General features: G+C 38.7%; 1 protein-coding gene across 9 annotated transcripts in view; it reads right to left on the bottom strand.

The window, feature by feature from the left end:
* PAM (peptidylglycine alpha-amidating monooxygenase) overlaps positions 1-21651 on the bottom strand; it is a 296746-nt gene that overhangs the window by 216797 nt on the left and 58298 nt on the right. Inside the window, exon 1 of one of the 9 annotated variants that reach the window (XM_068535684.1) lies at positions 5917-5936. The exons of the other annotated variants lie outside the window; for them this stretch is intronic. The gene's annotated coding sequence lies outside the window, so the exon portion shown is untranslated. Of the gene's footprint in view, positions 1-5916; positions 5937-21651 lie in introns of those variants that run through there. 9 annotated transcript variants of the gene reach the window in all.

Below are 21651 nucleotides of genomic sequence, written 5' to 3'. Positions count from 1 at the left end.
TTAGAGCAGGGGAACCTAAGTGAATGAGTGTATGTAGTTCAGGTGGTCGGGGGCTCCTCTTAATTTGGGAACTCCCTTCTCTGAACTTCTGCAGCACCTTGTTTAATACATATCCTAGTCTGTTGTATCGAAATTATTCATATCCTTCCCCCCATGAGAACGTAGACTTCTCAGAATAAATGCTTACCAAATAAACTAAAATGCATTTTAAATAAAATTAAAACTTTTTTCTTCCTTCCCAACCCCACTCTTTACCTTGAAAAATTCCAAGCTTGAATAGAGGTGATTATATATTCAAACAAAATGAGAAGCTAATTCAAAGTTTATCTTTAAAGGTTTCTGGTAATAGGAGATGATAAATTTCTATATATTCATAATTATTTTCCTTCTTTTCTGTTGATTCGCCTCCAGAACTCATCTTATTTTTCACTCCAAGCGGGGTGATAAGCTTTATAAATTAATCTTAAAATTCTTGCCAAAGTCCCAAGTCACTCTTGCCCTTTACCATAAGTGCGTTTCCACAGGAACCATAAGCAATGAGTGTATTCCAGGGTTCTTCAGAATGTTTTTCAATCTAATTTCTTTATTCTTTGTTCTAACATTCTGGGAGCAATAGTTTAATTCATTCAATTTCCCCATAAGTACTACATAGCACGTTTTTCATCTTGGCAATCATAATTATGTATCCATTTGGACAGCGAAGTTTTCCATTATTTAATTATATATAGAATTCATGTTATTATGCATAATACATGTGTATTCTTTATAAACCCAGGCTATATGTTTGCACAAGTATACATTTCAAAATATATTTCTAGGACAATAAAATAATTATCTTTTACTTTTTGTTCAAAAGCCAGTGTTTCTATGCTTCCAATGTCTTGAATTTATGTTTTTCTACACAATAATCAACCCACATTCACTTATCTTCATCAGAATTGGATGAACCAGGCTTCCCTGGTGATGCAGTGGTTAAGAATCCACCTGCCAATGCAGGGGACATGGGTTTGAGCCCTGGTCTGGGAAAATTCCACATGCCGCACAGCAACTAAGCCCATGCACCACAACTACTGAGCCCGTGTGCCACAACTACTGAAGCCCGTGCGCCTAGAGCCCATGCTCCGCAACAAGAGAAGCCACTGCAATGAGAAGCCCGCACACCGCAAGGAAGACTAGCCCCTGCTCGCCCCAACTACAGAAAGCCCGTGCGCAGCAACAAAGACCCAACTCAGTCATAAATAAATAAATAAACAAACAAACAACAACAAAAAAATTGGGCGAACCTAAATTTCTATCCAATTCTTATCCTGATATTTAAATAAAGAAGTACCATCTATCATAATCTATTTCTAACAGTTATAAATATACAAAAACTTTAAAATTAGCATATTCTTCTATACTATTTGTATTGGGTTTAGGAGACAGCATAATAAAGTATTTTTATTTGTAACTAATACTTGCACTGAGGTTCAAAACACAGGACCCTGATTTGAAATAATCTCTAACAACCTCACTAAAAACAAAATGCCCCATCAGCTAAATTTGTTTAGAAACTTTTTTTTTAAGATGTAGTGATTTTAATGTTATACTCTATATACTTTAATCAGAGAAAGGGAATAGTGGATTTCAAAAAAATTTATTAATGAATATTTCATTAAGCTGCAAACCAACTTCATGAAAACCCTATATATTATATGCAATTTTTCATAAATCATTTGATGGCTTCAGCAAGAGGGATATCCTCTATTTAAACTGGCTCATGAAATGATCAGGAAACTCAGCTGCAACCACTCTCTCTAAGTCAACTGAAGACAGATGGTGCCGATGTGTTCAGCTGAAAGAAGTGTTGATCACAAAGTATCTGCCAATCAAACACTTGGGAAAGAAATGAGCGCCATCTGTGTTTTAATTACTACAGCAAAACCATCCAGTGTAACTGCCAGAGCTGCACATTTTCATAAGAGTACAAGAGACATAACACGTACTTTCTTTCATAAATGAAAGTAGAAATTGCCATATACAGTACTGGACAGAAAAACAAAACAAGAGTACTGTGAATTTAGAATAAAATCTAGTGACAATATGAATATCCTCTCAAAAATATTATTTTACCGCAGCTCTATGTTTTACACTCTTTCTCTAAGGCAATTCTAGTATATGAAAGAATTATACACATAAAAGTGAAGGTGTGAGATTTGAAAATTAAAATATTATTCAAATGTTTTGGACACCTAAGAGTAATCCCACTAAAATTTAATAGAGTGAGAAAATTTACAAATTTATAAATATACAAATTTACATTATGTGTTTATGATCACATAGTATATATTATGTTTGTTAATATATTCTTATATTCATATTATTATAAAAATTTATTTTATTAAAAGAAATACAGGGGCTTCCCTGGTGGCGCAGTGGTTGGGAATCTGCCTGCCAATGCAGGGGACACGGGTTCGAGCCCTGGTCTGGGAAGATCCCACATGCCGCGGAGCAACTAGGCCCGTGAGCCACAGCTACTGAGCCTGCGCATCTGGAGCCTGTGCTCCGCAACAAGAGAGGCCGCGATGGTGAGAGGCCCGCGCACCGCGATGAAGAGCGGCCCCCGCTTGCCACAACTAGAGAAAGCCCTCACACAGAAACGAAGACCCAACACAGCCAAATAAATAAATAAAATTAAAAAAAAAAAAGACTGGCATCTCTTATAAAAAAAAAAAAGTTTAAAAAAAAAAAAAAGAAATACAGAACTTTCAGAACTTTTCTAGCAAGGGACACCCTGTTCCATCTTCTCTCAAATGATACCAGGTTGTTTCACTGCTGTTCTATTTTGTTTTTCTGTTTGCTATTGTTCTCATAAATGAATTTATTCTGGGACTCACCTTATTTCATCACTGTGTAAACAAAAAATGTAAGCATACAAATATAACTTAAAGTTGGCACTTCTACCGCGGAGGTTTCAGGAGCTCTTTACAACTGGGAGGTGCAAACAAGCAGAAAGGAATACAGGGTGGGATTAAGGCGAAAGAGCTCTTCTTTGTCTTTCCACTCTCTCACCAGCACCAAATATTTGGCATTAAGGATTAGAAAGTAAGTTCAGAGATTCACATCAATCTCAAAGTTTCAGTTACCTTTTGAAATTTGAGAAGAGGTATGAGCATACACAAATATTGACAATGTAAAGATTTCTAAGCCCTAAATGTGCATCATAACAAAATAAATTCATTCTTTCAATAAGCATTTATCAAGTGCTTATTATATGTTGAGAGTTGGACCACAAAGGTGAATAAAGAGGTCCCTGCCCTAAAGGATCTCAGAGTCTCACTAGGTGGCCATCCCCTTAAGTAAATGAACACAAAACAAGATCACACATATAAGATGTATGAACAAGATGCATGACTGGTGCCAAAACAAGGGAAGAATTAATCTTGTTGGGATTTGGGGAGACTTTCAAAGGGATTAGTGGGCTTTCACTAGGACAAATAAGGCAGAGGGGAAGAACATACCAGACAGGAGGTAGCATGTGGAAAGGCAGGCATGCTTAATAGTTCGTAATGCTTCTTCAAGCCTACTTATCTCTTGGGAATGGTGATCTACAGTGTCAAATGCTACCAAGAGATGTGGTCTGAAAAGGCCATATTACATTTAGCCACTTGATAGTTATTGGTGACTTTTTACAGAATAGTTTTAGGTTTGAAGCAGGTTGAAACGAGTGAATGAGAAGTGAAAAAGTGGGCAGCAGTTTGAATGAGTGAGAAGTCAAGAAGTAGGTAGCAGTTTGGCAGTGGAAAGAAGAGAGGAGAGAGGAGAAGGGTGGGGGGGAAGTAGGAGGGGGGAAGGGAAGGGAGAGATGGAAGGGGAGCAAGAAGAGGGACTTGAAGAGAGAAGGGAGAGGGGAGGCAGATGGGTGAGTATCTTGAAAAGGAGACAGGGTGGAAAAAGGTTTAAGATTTAAGCATTTTGAAGCTCATACAGATACAGAGAAGAGACTGGTGGTTGCCAGAGGCATGAAGTGGGAGGTAGGCAGAATATGTGTAGTGTGTCGAAAAAAGGTGTAAACTTCCAGTTACAAAATAAATAAGTCATGGGGATGTAATGTACAACATATGACTATAGTTAATAATATTGGATTGCATATTTGAAAGTTGCTAAGAGAGTAGATCTTAAAAGTCCTCAACACAAGAAAAAAAATTTTTTGTAACTATGTATGGTGAGGGATGTTAACTGGACTTGTTGTGGTGATCACTTTGCAATATATACAAATATTGATATCATTATGCTGTACACCTGAAACTGATACAAAGTTATATGTAAATTATACCTCAATTAAAAAAAAAAGATTTGAGCATGTTGACACGTGACAGAAATGGTCACTCAGTGACACTGTGCAGAAGTTTCATTTATTTTTATAATTAATTGAAGAATTATATTTTTATGTTGAATAATCAGAAAAGTTTATATAATCATATAGAAAATGTTTATCTTTTTCTAAAATAATTCAGTTGATTTTTTTTCTTATTCAAATTATCCCCCATACTTAATGTTACCCACCTTCTCGTTATTTTAATTCTCATTTGCATCCCCAGAATAAGTAGTGACAAGACAGTTACCAACCTTTTCATAGCATTAGGAAAAAGATTTGGTCTTGCCTTGAGTCAATTTTCACATTTACTATGGAATTCAGATATCAATTCATCATCAGACTCCCATAAGCCTAGATAATTCAGAATTGACTGTATTAAGATAAACACTTTCAAAATGTTCTAAAAAACACAAAACTTTAGAAATAGGTCACAGATCACCATTATAACCTTAAAATTATCACCATTTTATAATTATCAGAACCTTGATCCTCAATTAAATGCTACCTCATCCACCTGCAAAGGATTACTAGGTAACCAATCTAACATTGACAGTGAAACTTTTCAATAACTGGTATACTTTCTTTTCCCTTTTTTAAATTTAAATTTTTATAAGACTAGAAGCCACATTACCCAATACCTTTTCCCTGCTCTAACAAATCATGATTATTTTTTAAATAAAATGTGTTCTCTATATAACATTATTTATTAGACCAAATTACTAAATATGGAATAGAAGAAAATACATTATATTCTGTTATATTGTTACATTAAAGATTCTTCCCCACACACAAGTAAATGTATATGATGATAGATCTATAATCGCAGCCAATATTCCAATTAGATAAAATGGTGAGGAGGCAACTATAATCCATTACAGCAGTGGATGAAATTTTCAGAAAATAACAGATTCTTTACACAGGGGGAAGAGAACATTTTAAATTAAAAGTAAAAAAGAAGAATTTGGGGAAATGACAGGTAAGTGAAAATAAATTCTTTGCCATTCATAAATCTTTGAAACTAAAAAATGACTCAAAGCTACCAAAAACCAACCCAAGTAAACTATTTTATATTTCAATGAAAACAATATGGAAATTTCACACAAGGCTTTATGATTTGCTATATAGATACTCTATCCCACCAGTTGTTCAGGCCAAAAAATCCTGTCATTCTTAGTCCTCTCTTTCTTTCATACTCCAATCTTTCAGCAATTCCTCTCCACTCTACCTTCAAAATATATTCAGAATCTGATCTCTTATTTCCATTGCTACCCTGGTTTCCATCATCTCTTGACAAGATCATCACAGTTCCTCCCAACTCATCTCCCCATTACCATTCTTGGCTCCTAGTGTCTAGTTTCAAAAGAACAGACAAGGTGAGCCTTGTGAAAGGCAAGTCAGACTGTGTTTCCCCCATGCTCAAACCTCCCAGTGGTTTCTCCTCTTCAGGACCTACAGGCCTTGAACAATCTGGTCCTCATTACCTGTCTGACCAAATCTCTGGCCACTCTCATCATCATTCAGCCCACTCGAGACACAGCGACCTCCTCATTGTTACTCACGTCTGGCACTCTCCTGCTCCAAGGTCTGTGCCCTTGCTCGTCCTTATGACTGAAAAGCTCCTCCTGCAGCCCTCTGCTTGGCTTGCTCTTTCATCCATCACCTCCTGTAGATCTTTGTTTAATTATAACCCTCTCAGTGAGTCATTCTCTGACCATCAAAACTAAAACTGCAAACCCAACCACAAACACCTCATTACCCCTTCCCAAATTGTTTTTCTACCTAGGGCTAACCATCCTGTAACCATCAGTGTATTTTAATTATTTGTTTATTCTCAGTCTTCTCTCACTAGAATGTAAACTCCATGAAGGCAGGAATTTTTGTTCGTAACAATAGCACTTGACAGACAGTTGATTCACAATAAATATTTGTTGAATATTTGATGAATCAAATCAGACAGTTCAGGGAGCAGAGAGTTGGTAACAATACATAAATCTCTTTATTTCCTGTACAGTGGTTAAAAGTTTAGCCTGATTAAATTTTATGAGTGTTCTTTACAACTTATGCTTTAGGTGAAAAACCCCATAACAAGCTACCTCTGAGGTACAGTCATGACTTTAAATGAAGCCCTGGCACTAATAATCAAAAATAAGAGAGAATGTCAATGGTAATGTTAATAATTTGAGTCTATCCTTAAACAACCAGAAGAAATTCATGAGATTATCCCTGATACCCACAAACACTGGCCAAACATTCAAAGCACCTTTATGTAAGGCTCCTTGATATCAGTACAGAAAGCTTTTGAACAGGCAAGGACGCGGCAGACTTCAGTTTTTAAAGACTATATGAAGTCAGAAAACAAAATAACAAAACCAAAATAATGTATAATGTAGTCTCTGACATTCTTTGCAAACAAGACTGAAATAATTCAGTTTGAGTTCCATTGGCTGCTCCAATCATGCCAATCCTAAGTAGCAGCAAGCAAGCAAATACTCCAAGGTTTTGAGCTGAGCAATTAAAACAGCATTGTCTGAGAGGACCTTCAAGATGGTGAAGGAGTATGACGTGGAGATCACATTCCTCCCCATAAATACATCAAAAATACATCTACATGTGGAACAACGCCTACAGAACACCTACTGAATGCTGGCAGAAGACCTCAGACTTCCCAAAAGGCAAGAAACTCCCCATGTACCTGGGTAGGGCAAAAGGAAAAAAGAAAAAACAGACAAAAGAATAGGGATGGGACCTGCACCTATGGGAGGGAGCTGTGAAGGAGGAAAAGTTTCCACACACTAGGAAGTCCCTTCACTGGTGGAGACGGGGGGTGGGTGGGGGGAAGCTTCAGAGCCACGGAGGAGAATGCAGCAACAGGGGTGCAGAGGGCAAAGCAGAGATATTCCCGCATAGAGGATCAGTGCTGACCAGCACTCAACAGCCTGAGAGGCTTGTCTCCTCACCTGCCGGGGCGGGTGGGGTCTGGGAGCTGAGGCTCGGGCTTCAGAGGTCAGACCCCAGGGAGAGGACTGGGATTGGCTGCGTGAACACAGCCTGAAGGGGGCTACTGAGCCACAGCTAGCCGGGAGGGAGTCAGGGAAAAAGACTGGACCTGCCTAAGAGGCAAGAGACCAGTGTCTCGGGGGGCACGAGGAGAGGGGATTCCTTCCCTGTCTGCCCAGAGAAGGCAGAGCACCACCTAAATGAGCTCCAGAGATGGGCGCGAGCCATGGCTATCAGCTCAGACCCCACAGATGGGCATGAAATGCTAACGCTGCTGCTGCCGCCACCAAGAACCCTGTGTGCAAGCACAGGTCACTATCCACACGCCCCCGACCCGGAAGCCTGTGCAGCCCGCCACTGCAAGGGTCCTGTGATCCAGGGACAACTTCCCCGGGAGAATACATGGCACGCCTCAGGCTGTTGAAACATCACGCCGGCCTCTGCCACTGCAGGTTTGCCCCACATTCCAACTATGACTATCATACCCCTCCCTCCCCCTGGCATGAGTGGGCAAGAGCCCCCTAATCAACCGCTGCTTTAACCCACTCCTGTCTGGGTGGGGAACAGATGCCTGAGGGCGACCTACATGCAGAGGTGGGGCCAAACCAAAGCTGAACCCCAGGAGCTCTGCAAACAAAGACGAGAAAGGGAAATCTCTCCTAGCAGCCTCAGGAGCAGTGGATTAAATCTCCACAGTCAACTTGATATACCCTGCATCTGTGGAATACCTGAACAGACAACAAATCATCCCAAAGCTGAGGCGGTGGACTTTGGGAGCAACTGTAGACTTGGGGTTTGCTTTCTGCATCTAATTTGTTTCTAGTTTTACGTTTATTTTAGTTTAGTATTTAGAGCTTATTATCATTGGTAGATTTGTTTATTGCTTTGGTTGCTCTCTTCCTTTTATATATATATTTTTTCTTTTCCTTTTTCTCTTTTTGTGTTTATGTGTATGCTTCTTTGTGTGATTTTGTCCGTATAGGTTTGCTTTTACCATTTGTCCTAGGGTTCTGTCTGTCCGTTTATCTTATTTTATTTTATTTTTTATTTTTTTAAAGGTTTATTTTATTGATTGATTGATTGCTATGTTGGGTCTTCGTTTCTGTGCTACGGCTTTCTCTAGTTGCGGCAAGCGGGGGCCACTCTTCATCACGGTGCGCGGGCCTCTCACTATCGTGGCCTCTCTCGTTGCGGAGCACAGGCTCCAGACGCGCAAGCTCAGTAGTTGTGGCTCTCGGGCCCAGTCGCTCTGCGGCATGTGGGATCCTCCCAGACCAGGGCTCGAACCCGTGTCCCCTGCATTAGCAGGCAGATTCTCAACCACTGCGCCACCAGGGAAGCCCCGTTTTTTTATTTTTAGTATAGTTATTATGCTTGTTATCATTGGTGGATTTGTTTACTGGTTCAGTTGCACTCTTCTTTTTTTTTTAATTACTTTTATTTTTTTTACTTTAATAATTTTTAAAAATTTTTTATTTTAATAATTTTATTTATTTATTTACTTTTTCTTTCTTTCTTTCTTTTTTCTTTTCTCCCTTTTCTTCTGAGCCATGTGGCTGACCAGGTCTTGATGCTCTGGCCAGGTGTCAAGCTTGAGCCTCTGTGGTGGGAGAACCGAGTTCAGGACACTGGTACACCAGAGACCTCCCAGCCGCTCATAATATCAATCGGCGAGAGCTCTCCCAGATAACTCCGTCTCAACGTTAAGACCCAACTCCACTCAACGACCAGCAAGCTCCAGTGCTGGACGCCTCATGCCAAACAACTAGCAAGACAGGAACACAACCACACTCATTAAGAGAGAGGCTGCCTAAAATCATACTAACTTCACAGACACCCCAAAACACCCCACAGGATGCGGTCCTGCCCATCAGAAAGACAAGATCCAGCCTCATCAACCAGAAAACAGGCACAAGTCCCCTCCACCAGGAAGCCTACACAACCCACTGAACCAACCTTACCCGCTGGGGGCAAACACCAAAGACAACAGGAAATATGAACCTGCAGCTTGTGAAAAGGAGACCCCAAACACTGTAAGTGAAGCAAAATGAGAAGACAGAGAAATACACAGCAGATGAAGGAGCAAGGTAAAAACCCACCAGAACAAACAAATGAAGAAGAAATAGGCAGTCTACCTGAAAAACAATTTAGAGTAATGATAGTAAACATGATGCAAAATCTTGGAAATAGAATGGAGAAAATACAAGAAACATTTAACAAGGACCTAGAAAAACTAAACAGCAAACAAACAATGATGAACAACACAATAAAAGAAATTAAAAATTCTCTACAATGAATCAATAGCAGAGTAACAGGCAGAAGAATGGATAAGTGACCTGGAAGATAAAATAGTGGAAATAACTACCGCAGAGCAGAACAAAGAAAAAAGAATGAAAAGAATTGAGGACAGTCTCAGAGACCTCTGGCACAACATTAAATGCACCAAAATTCAAATTATAGGTGTCCCAGAAGAAGAAGAGAAAAAGAAAGGGACTGAGAAAATATTTGAAGAGATTACAGTTGAAAACTTCCCTAATACGGGAAAGGAAATAGTTAATCAAGTCCTGGAAGCACAGAGAGTCCCATACAGGATAAATCCAAGGAGAAACACACCAAGACACATATTAATCAAACTATCAAAAATTAAATACAAAGAAAAAATATTAGAAGCAGCAAGGGAAAAGCCAACAAATAACATACAAGGGAATCCCCATAAGGTGAACAGCTGATCTTTCAGCAGAAACTCTGCAAGCCAGAAGGGAGTGGCAGGACATATTTAAAGTGATGAAAGGGTAAAAACCTACAACCAAGTTTACTCTACCCATCAAGGATCTCATTCAGATTCGACGGAGAAATTAAAACCTTTACAGACAAGCAAAAGGTAAGAGAATTCAGCACCACCAAACCAGCTTTACAAGAAATGCTAAAGGAACTTCTCTAGGCAGGAAACACAAGAGAAAAAAAGATCTACAATAACAAACCCAAAACAATTAAGAAAATGGTAATAGGAACATACATATCGATAATTACCTTAAATGTAAATGGATTAAAGGCTCCAACCAAAAGACACAGACTGGCTGAAAGGATACAAAAACAAGACCCGTATACATGCTGTCTACAAGAGACCCACTTCAGACCTAGGGTCACATACAGACTGAAAGTGAGGGGATGGAAAAAGATATTCCATGCAAATGGAAATCAAAAGAAAGCTGGAGTAGCAATGCTCATATCAGACAAAATAGACTTTAAAACAAAGACTATTACAAGAGACAAAGAAGGACACTACATAATGATCAAGGGATCAATCCTAGAAGAAGATATAACAATTGTAAATATTTATGCACCCAACATAGGAGCACCTCAGTACATAAGGCAAATGCTAACAGCCATAAAGGGGAAATCGATAGTAACACAATAATAGTAGGGGACTTTAACACCCCACTATCAACAATGAACAGATCATCCAAAATGAAAATAAATAAGGAAACACAAGCTTTAAATGACACATTAAACAAGATGGACTTAATTGATATTTATATTCATATTTATGACATTCTATCCCAAAAACAACAGAATACACTTTCTTCTCAAGTGCTCATGGAACATTCTCCAGGATAGATCATATCTTGGGTCACAAATCAAGCCTTGCTAAATTTAAGAAAATTGAAATCGTATCAAGTATCTTTTCCGACCACAACGCTATGAGACTAGATATCAATTACAGGGAAAAATCTGTAAAAAATACAAACACATGGAGGCTAAACAATACACTACTAAATAACCAAGAGATCACTGAAGAAATCAAAGAGGAAATCAAAAAATACCTAGAAACAAATGACAATGAAAACACGACGACCCAAAACCTATGGGATGCAACAAAAGCAGTTCTAAGAGGGAAGTTTATAGCAATACAATCCTACTACAAGAAACAAGAAAAATCTCAAATAAACAACCTAAACTTTCACCTAAAGCATTTAGAGAAAGAAGAACAAAAAAAACCCAAAGTTAGCAAAAGGAAAGAAATCATAAAGATCAGATCAGAAATAGTTGAAAAAAAAATGAAGGACACAATAGCAAAGATCAATGAAACTAAAAGCTGGTTCTGTGAGAAGATAAAACTGATAAACCATTAGCCAGACTCATCAAGAAAAAAAGGGAAAAGACTCAAATCAACAGAATTAGAAATGAAAAAGGGGAAAGAACAACTGACACTGCAGAAATACAAAGGATCACGAGAGATTACTACAAGCAACTGTATGCCAATAAAATGGAAAACCTGGAAGAAATGGACAAATTCTTACAAAAGCAAAACTTTCCGAGACTGAACCAGGAAGAAATAGAATATATAAAAAGACCAATCACAAGCACTGAAATTGAAACTGTGATTAAAAATCTTCCAACAAAGAAAAGCCCAGGACCAGATGGCTTCACAGGTGAATTCTATCAAGCATTTAGAGAAGAGCTAACACCTATCCTTCTCAAACTCTTCCAAAATAAAGCAGAGGGAGGAACACTCCCCAAACTCATTCTACGAGGCCACCATCACCCTGATACCAAAACCAGAAAAAGATGTCACAGAAAAAGAAAACTACAGGCCAATATCACTGATGAACATAGATGCAAAAATCCTCAACAAAATAATAGCAAACAGAATCCAACAGCTCATTAAACGGATCATACACCATGATCAAGTGGGGTTTATCCCAGCAATGCAAGGATTCTTCAATATACACAGATCAATCAATGTGATACACCATATTAACAAACTGAAGAATGAAAACCATATGATCATCTCAGTAGATGCAGAAAAAGCTTTCAACAAAATTCAACACCCGTTTATGATAAAAACCCTCTAGAAAGTAGGCATAGAGGGAACTTACCTCAACATAATAAGGGCCATACATGACAAACACACAGCCAACATCATTCTCAATGGTGAAAAACTGAAACCATTTCCTCTAAGATCAGGAACAAGACAAGGTTGCCCACTCTCACCACTATTATTCAACACAGCTTTGGAAGTTTTAGCCACAGCAATAAGAGAAGAAAAAGAAATAAAAGGAATCCAAATCAGAAAAGAAGAAGTAAAGCTTTCACTGTTTGCAGATGACATGATACTACATAGAGAGAATCCTAAAGATGCTACCAGAAAACTACTAGAGCTAATCAATGAATTTGGTAAAGTAGCAGGAGACAAAATTAATGAACAGAAATCTCTTGCATTCCTATACACCAATGATGAAAAATCTGAAAGAGAAATTAAGGAAACACTCCCATTTACCACTGCAACAAAAAGAATAAAATACCTAGGAACAAACCTACCTAAGGAGACCAAAGACCTGTATGCAGAAAACTATAAGACACCGATGAAAGAAATTAAAGATGATACAAACAGATTGAGAGATATACCATGTTCTTGCATTGGAAGAATCCCCATTGTGAAAATGACTTTACTACCCAAAGCAATCTACAGGTTCAATGCAATCCCTATCAAAGTACCAATGGCATTTTTCACAGAACTAGAACAAAAAATTTCACAATTTGTATGGAAACACAAAAGACCCCGAATAGCCAAAGCAACCTTGAGAAAGAAAAACAAAGCTGGAAGAATCAGGCTCCCGGACTTCAGACTATACTACAAAGCTACAGTAATCAAGACAGTATGGTAGTGGCACTAAAACAGAAATACAGATCAATGGAACAGGACAGAAAGCCCAGAGATAAACGCACACACATATGGTCACCTTGTCTTTGATAAAGGAGGCAAGAATATACAATGGAGAAAAGACAGCCTCTTCAATAAGTGGTGCTGGGAAAGCTGGACAGCTGCATGTAAAAGGCTGAAATTAGAACACTTCCTAACACCATACACAAAAATACACTCAAAATGGATTAAAGACACTATAAAACTCTTAGAGGAAAACATAGGCAGAACACTCTATGACATAAATCACAGCAAGATCCTTTTTGACCCACCTCTTAGAGAAAGGGAAATAAAAACAAAAATACACAAATGGGACCTAATGAAACTTAAAAGCTTTTGCACAGCAAAGGAAACCATAAACAAGATGAAAAGACAACCCTCAGAATGGGAGAAAATATTTGCAAACGAAGCAACTGACAAAGAATTAATCTCCAAAATATGCAAGCAGCTCATGCAGCTCAATATCAAAAAAACAAACAACCCAATCCAAAAATGGGCAGAAGACCTAAATAGACATTTCTCCAAAGAAGATATAGATTGCCAACAAACACATGAAAGGATGCTCAACACCACTAACCATTAGAGAAATGCAAGTCAAAAGTACAATGAGGTATCACCTCACACCAGGCAGAATGCCCATCATCAAAAAATCTACAAACAATAAGTGCTGGAGAGGGTGTGGAGAAAAGGGAACCCTCTTGCACTGCTGGTGGGAATGTAAATTGATATAGCCACTATGGAGAACAGTATGGAGGTTCCTTAAAAAACTGAAAATAGAACTCCCATATGACCCAGCAATCCCACTACTGGGCATATACCCTGAGAAAACCATAATTCAAAAAGAGTCATGTACCACAATGTTCATTGCAGCACTCTTTACAATAGCCAGGACATGGAAGCAACCTAAATGTCCATCGACAGATGAATGGATAAAGAAGATGTGGCACATATATACAATGGAATATTACTCAGCCATAAAAAGGAACGAAATTGAGTCACTTGTAGTGAGGTGGATGGACCCAGAGTCTGTCATACAGAGTGAAGTAAGTCAGAAAGAGAAAACAAATACCGTATGCTAACACATATATATGGAATCAAAAAAATAAAAATGGTTCTGAGGAACCTAGGGGCAGGACAGGAATAAAGATGCAGATGTAGAGAATGGACTTGATGACACAGGGAGAGGGAAGGGTAAGCTGGGACAAAGTGAGAGATTGGCATGAACATATATACATCTACCAAATGTAAAATAGACAGCTAGTGGGGAGCAACTGCATAGTACAGGGAGATCAGCTTCGTGCTTTGTGACCATCTAGAGGGGTGGGATAGGGAGGGTGGGAGGGAGACGCAAGGGGGAGGGGATATGGGGATATATATATATATATATATATATATATATATATATATATACGTATAGGTGACTCAGTTTGTTATACAGCAGAAACTAACATACCGTTGTAAAGCAATTATACTCCAATAAAGATATTAAAAAAAATAAGCATCGTCCTATAGAAATATAATGTGAGCCACACATAAATTTTTAATTTGCTGATAGTCACATTTTAAAAAGTAAAAAAACAAAGATGAAGTCAATTGTTAAAGTATACCTTATTTAGTCCAATAAAAGAAACTATTTCAACAACTAATCAATACAAAAAATTATTAACAAGATTTGTTTTTTCAAACTAAGTCTTTGAAATCTGTATTTTACTTTTTATGGCCCATCTTAGTTTGGACTAGCCACGTTTAAGTGCTCAACAGCTACTTGTGGTTTGTAACTACCATGTTGGGATAGTGCAGAACTAGAATCATGAAGTGTTTTTTTCTTTCTTTTTTGTAACAAGGATACGAAACGAAATGGGGATACTAGTCACAGTTTACGTTTTAATAGTAAGTCATGGAAGGTAATGCAATGTTCACAGAAAAGGTTAGTTAGTAAATGATGGTGCAACCAAGTAGCTACTAAAAGCTAGGTTTCCAAAGAATATACAAGGGTGTATAAAACATGTTCATAGTAAAGGGGGTGAGGTAGATTTAGAGAAAGAAAACAGTGCACACAAAATTATCTCATGAGTGGTAGTTAGAAATAAACATACATACCCACATGAGCCCGGAAAGGCATATCCCAAAATGTTAACATTGATTATCTGCCGGATAACTGATATAGGAAAGACTGTAGATTTGACACAAGGGAATTATCAGGAGTTTGGGACACATTATATTTAAGATACCTATTAGATATCCCAAGTGGAAATATGTTGTCTAGAGTTCAAGAGAGAGGTTCAGATGAGAAATGTAAATTTGGAAACTGTCAGTGTATTACAGAACTTAAAACCAAGAAAGAAACTGCATGAGTTGCAAACTCTCACAAAGAGAGTGAGTTTCAACAGAGAAGAAACCAGGACCAGGGACTTCATCTTAGAATATGCCAACTTTTAGAGTCAGGAAGATGATGAAGAACCGGCAGACTGGGAAGAATAGCAAACTAAGTTGAAGCAAAACCAGAAGATGCAGTGCTTGAAGGAGTAGAGAAAGACCACCTGCTTCAAATGATAACTACAAGCCCAGTCAGGGAGGACTGAGAACTGACCCTGGTTTTGACCTGAAAGCCACTCGTGATCCTGACTGAAGCAGTTCTGGTGGAGAGTTGGGTTCTAAAAGGAGTGGATCCAGAGAGATAGGAGGAAATGAACTGCAGAGAACATGCATGCACTTCACGCGAGCAGTTTTGCTGTGAAGGGGGACAAAAAATAGGGGTATTTGTATCAGTCTGCCATCATATTCCTTGTGTTCTCATCCCTCCCACTCTAATGTAAGTTCCTGAAGGCAGGGAATGCTTTAATTCTCTGAGCCCAATATCACTTTTGTGGCAAAAAAAATCTGTGTCCAGCAGTAACACATTTTACACAGGCTATGGCTGAGGTGAACTACTGGATCACCATGAGAGTTAATTCATGATTCAGATCATCAAGAGGAGGAACCTTCAACTCGGGGTAAACACCTCTGAAAAGTAACTGCAATTCGATAATTACTGGCTGCCAGGGAGGCAAAGCATAAATTTCTTTGTAACTCAGTGAAAGCTTTCATCAAGAATGATCTTTTTCTTTTTGGCAAATCCCAAGCTTAAAAACCACTAAACCCTACATTTCTTTGTCATTACTGCAAAGATGAAAAAAACCCAAATATTGAAACTTCAGGCAGATAACTAACTAGTGAAATATCTATATAACACAAAAGACCATAGATTGAAAACCAAATCAATACAGGGGTTGTTACAATGAAAAATACACTGACCAGAAAAATCAGTTATTCTTCAAATTTTCAACATTTTACTAAGTCTGGACAAACCTCAAACTATTGTTTCTGCACCATCAGTCTTTCAACAACAGTTCAACCAAACTGGACAAATCATCACAGAGCTAACATGTTAGAAGGTAATTCTAGATAATTATCAAGTTCAATATATTTGAATCTTGGCATAAGAACATCTTCCTCTTTTAAGATTTATTTAGAAAACACAGGTTGTTTCTAAATAGAATGTAGGGACCTATTTCAAAAACTTAGCCCCCTAGGTTGAGAAATGATGGCCAGAGAATTGGCAGGATAGTGAAATAATTGCAGTGATGTCAAAGAAATGTAAAGTTCTGAGGTTTATAAACTTAGATTTTAATTAGTTGAAAAGGTTAAACTGGTAACTCGGTGCAGAAGTTTCTATGTGTACATATGGCAATCTATTTTGCTCACCATAAAATGCCTGATAAAACACAAAATAATTCTGTTCATGCTGCTTCTTTACTTGGTCCTATTGACCTAACAAGACTCCACTTTCCCAACAGAATCTCAGTGCTCTGTTTCAGTTCCCCTTTTCCTGGCTTACAGATTCTAACTTCAACGTCTTCTCTCCATAACCAACCATGTCCCTTCCCTCTGCCCACTCTATCCTTTAATTTTACCAACCTCCTACCCGTCAGAAGGAAATACCGATAACTGTACAAACAAAGGACTGCAGCGGAAGAAAATGAGGGGCAGAGCCCTCACGGTGTAGCACGATCCTTCATACTCAGTAGGGGCTCAAGAATCAGGATTTGGGTTGCTTAAAATAAACATTATAGACAGGCTAAAGGAATATGGAAACAAGAGTAAAGAGAAGGACTAGGACATGACTCATTCACTGCAAAGCAATTCTGTGTGTGTGAGTGTGTGTGAGCTGCATGTGTGGGTGTGTATGAAAAAAGAGAAAAAGACATTCTATGATATAACACAAGAGAAAGATATGTGTTTTAAAGTCAGGCAAATGGGACTAAGAGAGGTGGGGGGAGAAAAAGCTTAGCAAGATAACAATAAGTCCGCCATCAAGTAAAGATATCAGTTCATATACAATTTTAGAAAAAATTTACTTTTTAGTAAAATGCAAACAAAATGAATTTATCAAATCCCAACTAGGCAAACTGGAATTTGCCACTTGGCAAAAATTACCATGAAAATAAAACAATAATAATTATTAAGTAATAAGGAAGTTATTCTTAATATATGTTATTCTGTTTTAGCTGAAACTCCTTGAAATTTGAGGTCACGTTGTCCTTTGATTAATTCTGCATTGTGCTTAGTGCACCATCATGCACGTGAGGGCATTCAATAGTAATTACTGAGATTGCATTTTGATTGAAGAGGACAAGACTGACTTCTGCCAATAAGGAAAACAATGCCACCTGCCTCCTGTCATACTCTAATATTCCAAATGGTAAGTCATATTCCTCTAAATTAGTGATATGTATTTGTTATTGGAAGGTTTGAATTTATAAAATTCTTTGGGCCGGTGAGCTCATTCTCATACTGATGAATCCTGAAGGCTGCCTGACGGTCTCCCATTGCCTCCCCTCTTTTGCACCCTTCTTGGAGAAAAGGCATCTATCTCTCAGCATGGCTGTGGCTAAAACCCAGGAACCAACCCCCTGTCCCCAGCACAGGCTTACCTTTTGCAAAGTCCTCCAGGACAGACAGTAAGCACCAGGCATGGGGCACAGTTCTTACTAAACCTCCCCACCTCCTGACTAGTCCTACACTGCAGTGGCCACAGCAACATATCCCACCCCCACGCTCCACCACCACGCAGAAGACGGCAAGCATCAGTCCCCTTGTCTTTGTGCCCTTTCAGGTACTGCTGCTCAAACTTTCTTCTTTCTACTTGCCCCAGCCCACAGATTTTGCGTGCAAAACCGATACCCTTTATTTCCATTAATCCTCACTCCAAAGCTGACTACCCTAGAGGAGTTAATGAAAAAATTGGTCCGGTTATAGAACCTCATGTCCATAGCAGAAACTGGCAGAAATAGGGGCATTCCACAAATTAAAATAACAGAACTTTCTTCGTAAATAATTCCAATAATTGCTTTTCTTTTTGCAAGTATGACCCAAAGATGGAAGTCAAATTAAAGCAATAAAAAAAGTAAAGAAAAGCAAGTGAATGCAACGTCAGTGAGGAAAATAAGTAGTTTATGCTACTATGTTCTGCAAAGCCTGTGGAGCAGGAAAGACTTAGGATAACCTCCTAGATCCATCACTTACTTGCTGATCGCCTTTACTCCTATTACTGGCAAAAATCCCCCTAGACATAAAACCCTGAGCTAGTTTTCAAAACAGGCAATGAGAAATCATAACAATCTTTCAAGTTTCTGATTCTGAAGTCTCCTTCCATCTTATCCACCACCCACTGACCAGATACAATTCAGAACCTCAAAACTCTCATCTCCATTAGTTCCTTTATCTCTGATTTGTTTCACAGATAAACTTTAAAGATAATTTTAACAAAGTTAAAGAATCAGTAAAGCAACTGAGCCAGTTCAAAATGATTTAAAGATTAAACAGTCTCTTCTATCACAGAGAAGGCAGCTGCTCTGTGGTTTCTTTTTTTTTTCTTTCTTTAACAAAACAGAGAGATTTCATCTCTATTCTCTCTAATTTACCATAGCTGGGAAAATTCAGTATTAAATTGAATATTCTGTATACATTTTAAAAAATGTTTAAAGGTGTTTGGGTTTTATTTATTTATATTTTGCCTTTTATTTATTTATATCATTTATCAAATTGTGTAACTCACTGATTTTAATTTTTAAGTTCATTGTCAAATAACAGTTTTCCTTTAATGATATTTTGATTGACAAATAAATCCCATGACAGCATAAATTCAGATTTCACTTTTATATAAAATCCTAAGGTTGTTTTACTCTCTACGACCAAAGAGAATCAATGTCAAAATAATTACCTCTTGCAAAGAAATGCATGGTGTTCCACAAGCCCTCTTCTTCCAAATAAGGGTCTTAAGGTACTGTTTAGTCTTCCACCAGAAAATTATTCCAAAACTAAAAAGGAATACTTGCAGGAAAACAGCCGGTTTTCTTTCCATCTCCTTTCCTTGAGAGAACCACAGCAAAATGTAATTTTACGCTTCCTGTCCCAAAATAATATGCCTGAGCACTTTCTCCTCTGCATCTTTTACCACTAGTGTTTAGCAAACAAGGTTTAAAAACTACTACTAGATATAAATTATCTTATGCTTAGTACAGATGGATACATGTGCCATGAATTGGCTTAAACTTAAGATGAATACAGGATGTAAACAATAAGAGAAACTATTTTTGCAGCTGTTGGCCTCAAGTCTAGCATTATTGATTGTGGTAACAGATTGTGCCTTTCCTAGGAAACCGTGCAAGGCATACCTGCCAGGCTCATTTGCTGAGTCCTGTGACTCATACGGCTTAATGCCGGATCAATGAACGACAGTGTTATTCAAAACTGAGAGTTACTAGATCTCACATTTTGGTCTCTAGTGACCTTGCTATTACCCTTCGGCTTCTAAAGAAACGCAGGCTCATCCACATAGGAGTTAACTAACGGAATTTTCGCAATCCCAAATCAGCTTTGTTTAATTAACTTCATCTGATGTGAGCCTCTCACTAAAAATATTAAGCTGAGAATAGTGTCACTTTGTAAGACTCACATCTTTACCTCAGAGTTCTGAACATTTGAGTTGGTGAAACATTTCTTTCTAATATGATTTTCCCTCATTAATTATCTTGAGGCATTTTAATATCCTTAGGGACGACTGCATCCACTGAATTAGGTCAAGATTTCATGGTCTCTGTTGGCAATCACGAGTTTAAGTTATAGTTATCAGTAAAAATATCTGATTTGTGAATTTAATGTTGATAGAATCAGACATATATTTTGCAGTCTCTGAGGGGGGCAGAATTATGGTCCCCAAAGATGTCCACATCCTAACCCCCCCACCCTGTGAATATGTTACCCTACATGACAGAGAGGATTTTGCAGATGTGATTAAGGATAAGGATCTTGTCCTAAAATGGGCTGATTATCCTAGGTTATCCAGTGGGCCGCATCTAATCACGAGTCCCTTAAAACAAGGGTCCCCAATGCCCCCCCGCCCCCCCGTACCGGTAACAGTACCAGTCGGTGGCCTGTTAGGACCCAGGCCGCAGAGCAGGAGGTGAGCTGCAGGTGAGCAAGCAAAGCTTCATCTGTATTTACAGCCGCTCCCCATCGCTCGCATTACCACCTGAGCTCCGCCTCCTCTCAGATCAGCAGCGGCATTAGATTCTCATAGGAGCGTGAACCCTACTGTGAACTGCGCATGCAAGGGATCTAGGTTGCGTGCTCCTTATGAGAATCTAATGCCTGATGATCTGAGGTGGAGCTGAGGCGGTGATGCTAGCGCTGGGGAGTGGCCGCAAATACAGATTATCATTAGCGGAGAGGTCTGACTGCACAGAGACCATAATCAATTGCTTGCAGACTCATATCAAAACCCTACCAGTGAGTGGCAGGTGAAAACAAGCTCAAGGCTCCCACCAATTCTGCATTATGGTGAGTTGTATAATTATTTCATTGTATATTACAATGTAATAATGATAGAAATAAAGTGCACAATAAATGTAATGCACTTGAATCATCCCGAAACCATCCCCACTCTCCGGTCCATGGAAAAATTGTCTTCCACGAAACCGGTCCCTGGTACCAAAAACGTTGGGGACCGCTGCCTTAAAATGGAGGTCGCTTCCCGGCCTTGAAGAACCAGAGAGATGGCCACATAAGGATTCGGTCTGTACTTGCTAGCTGTTAAGGTAAAGGAGGGTGGCCATGAGCCAAGGAATGCAGGTGACCCCTAGAAGCTGGAAAAGACAAACAAATGGATTCTACCCTAGAGCCTCCAGAAGGGGATACAGCCCTGACACCTTGATTTTCTAGTCCATTGAGACCTGTGTCAGACTTCTAACCAATAGAGCTCTAAGATAACAAATTTTATTCACCAGGTTTGCAGTAATTTGTTACCGCAACAAAAGAAAAATAATACACTTTCCTAGTTTTTATACTGTTTCATCACCCCTTTTTTGGGAGAAAGTAAAAGGTGACTAGGAAAAAGTGCTCTACTCCAACTGGGGCATGTGGGGTCACATAAATGAAAACCGGCCTGTTCGAGTGTAGGCATCCAGGTCCCAGTCCTGGCTCTGCCATTAAACGAACACAGACAACTGGGCTAAGCATTTAACCAAGCCCTCACAGCTTGAGCTTCTTTCCT

This window comes from Eschrichtius robustus, chromosome 2 (genome assembly GCF_028021215.1).
Source record: "Eschrichtius robustus isolate mEscRob2 chromosome 2, mEscRob2.pri, whole genome shotgun sequence".
Lineage (NCBI taxonomy): Eukaryota > Metazoa > Chordata > Mammalia > Artiodactyla > Eschrichtiidae > Eschrichtius > Eschrichtius robustus.
The sequence above is the reverse complement of the archived record's forward strand: the minus strand, read 5'-3'. Positions and strand labels throughout refer to the sequence as shown.